The 2,500-nt window shown below is 44.0% G+C and overlaps 1 protein-coding gene across 5 annotated transcripts in view; it reads right to left on the bottom strand.

Annotated features, from left to right (window-relative positions):
- Positions 1-2,500, bottom strand: part of LOC125030529 (FERM domain-containing protein 4A-like) — a 418,748-nt gene that overhangs the window by 231,591 nt on the left and 184,657 nt on the right. For 3 of the 5 annotated variants that reach the window (XM_047620609.1, XM_047620614.1, XM_047620610.1), the window contains exon 1: positions 2,460-2,500. This exon is cut by the window's right edge and continues 42 nt beyond it. The exons of the other annotated variants lie outside the window; for them this stretch is intronic. The gene's annotated coding sequence lies outside the window, so the exon portion shown is untranslated. The remainder of the gene's footprint in view (positions 1-2,459) is intronic. 5 annotated transcript variants of the gene reach the window in all.

Here is a 2,500-nt window from a genome sequence, read left to right as displayed (position 1 = left end):
GAGGCCCATGCATACCAACAGCCCGGGTGGCGTTTTGTTTTATCGCATAAAAGGTTTCCTACATTAAAGAAGCTTGAATCACCACGAAAATCGTGTAACGTTTATTAGGGAATATTAAATGTAATCCTTTCCCGCGAAACGAATATTGAGTTCTACAGAGTATCTCGGACGCAGAATCATGTGTTGCTCCAAAAGACTCGTGTGGATATATCAAGATGCCATGTCGAGTATGCGACCCAAATACCCGCCGGACGATTGCAAAGGCAGCATGCGCCATGGCAGCTTCCTTATTAGCCATTTCGCTGTAGTATATCGAATCATATCTAGTGCAACATCCTTATCAATCTTCTCCGTGTCAATTCAACAATTTCCATATTCGTAATTTGGTGTGTCAAGCCTTGCTTTCGATAATCTACTGGTCAGTTGCTACTGTGAAATAAAGTATTTCAGGTATATGGAAATCACAAAACAAAGAAAGAATATATGGACAATGCCCAAATATTCACGGAAAAATATGTTCATCTATAATATAACTGTGACACATGTAAGATGATGACCTCACACACCCTGTACAGTTCACTATAACATTCGGCTAGTGTTTTTGTTTTTACTTTTTACTCCGTAGTGGTGTTCGCTAGTCATTACACGCCTTCTGTGCAAAGTATATTCATGATCATATCTTTTTTCTAAGTGGTTTATACCCATGTCCTTGACTTTTGCTCGCTGCCGCAGAGGTTGCAACTTAACCTTTGCCTAATTAAAGCCCGACCTTTGGATTGGTTTCTAGTCCGGCGATGTCACGGATCCTTTTTTTCTGTTTACTGTCTTTTCAATTAGTATTCGGAGTTTGTGCCCTCTGCAATGGTTTCTCACTATATTTAGGTAAATCACTACCTCACTATACCCAACAGACAATGTTTACATGAATATGTATTACATAGTATCCGACAGACATTATTCATCAATGGTTTCCAGAATGGTGTGTCAGTTTTATATATTCAATATTTGTACGATACAACTTCATCCTGGATTTACACTCACTGTTTATGGCACCGCACTTCACTGACTAGAACACGCTTCCACTTTCTCTATTTCAAGAAGATTCCATGACTGAGTTCATATCTCTTGCTTGCAAAGGTCATACCCATCTGTATGTAGGCGACATACTTTCTCCCCATCCCCCTTTTCTCATTCTCTCGCTCTTACTCAATCTCTCTCTCTTTCTCACTCTCTCTCTCTTTCTCACTCTCTCTCTCTCTCACTCACATTCTCTCTCACTCTTTTGTTTATTTCTCTCTTTTTTCTGTCTCTCCTTCTCTCTCTCTCTCCTTCTCACTCTCTCTCTCTCTCTCCTTCTCACTCTCACTCACTCTCACTCGCTCTCACACGCACACTCTCACACTCATTCTCACACTCAGTCTCATTTACTCTCTCATTCACACTCACACTCATATTCACACTCTTACTCACTCTCACTCTCTCTCTCTCTCTCTCTCTCTCTCTCTCTCTCTCTCTCTCTCTCTCTCTCTCTCTCTCTCTCTCTCTCTCTCTCTCTCTCTCTCTCTCTCTCTCTCTCCCTCCCTCTCTTTTTCTCTCACTCTCACTTCCTGACTCTCACTCCCTGACTCTCACTCCCTGACTCTCACTCCCTGATTCTCACTCCATCACTCTCACTCCATCACTCTCACTCCCTGACTCTCACTCCATCACTCTCACTCCATCACTCTCACTCCATCACTCTCACTCCCTGACTCTCACTCCATCACTCTCACTCCATCACTCTCACTCCATCACTCTCACTCCCTGACTCTCACTCCATCACTCTCACTCCATCACTCTCACTCTCTGGCATCCCTCCTGTTCAGTTGTTTACCCGCTTATAAAATTCCCGTTCTAGTTCTAGGGTTCATCCTCGCCGCCCACACCGCTCGCGCTTCCCCTCGATGGCATTTCACGCGCACACAGCTCTTGGCGGCGGCTCAGGCGGGAACGAGGGTAGCTGGGTTTACACAACGCCTCTTTAGCCTCGTGGCCTTATCTACAGAGTAAGCACTTATCACTTGCCGGAGCCATTAGCCGTCGTTTTTTTTTTTTTTTTTTCTTATGAACGTTTTGTGAATGTTCATCGCTGTTGACACAGAGTTCGAAGTTCTCACTGCGGCTTTTAGGGGAAGGGGACGCACTGAGAGCTTGGGGTATCTGGGAAAATTTCTAGGGGGCATTCTTCTATAAGCAACAATATGTGGTATGTCGATATCGGGGTAGTTATGTTAGCAGTGCTGTAGACTGTTTAGCAATTATTTCGATTCTAGTTCGTCACTCGTTTGAAACAGATATCTTGGAAACACCATATTTTCCAGCAATAAAAACAAATTCTTTCCGAAGTCTTTAAATAACGTGGAATGATTCAAGCAACACATCCTGCGCACAAACTTCCAGACGGTGCCCGTGACACTCACACCAGCACTCCCGCACGACACTCTGCTGTCCCTAGCCGAAG

This window comes from Penaeus chinensis, chromosome 11, assembly GCF_019202785.1.
Source record: "Penaeus chinensis breed Huanghai No. 1 chromosome 11, ASM1920278v2, whole genome shotgun sequence".
Lineage (NCBI taxonomy): Eukaryota > Metazoa > Arthropoda > Malacostraca > Decapoda > Penaeidae > Penaeus > Penaeus chinensis.
This window is presented reverse-complemented; position numbering and strand designations above follow the sequence as displayed.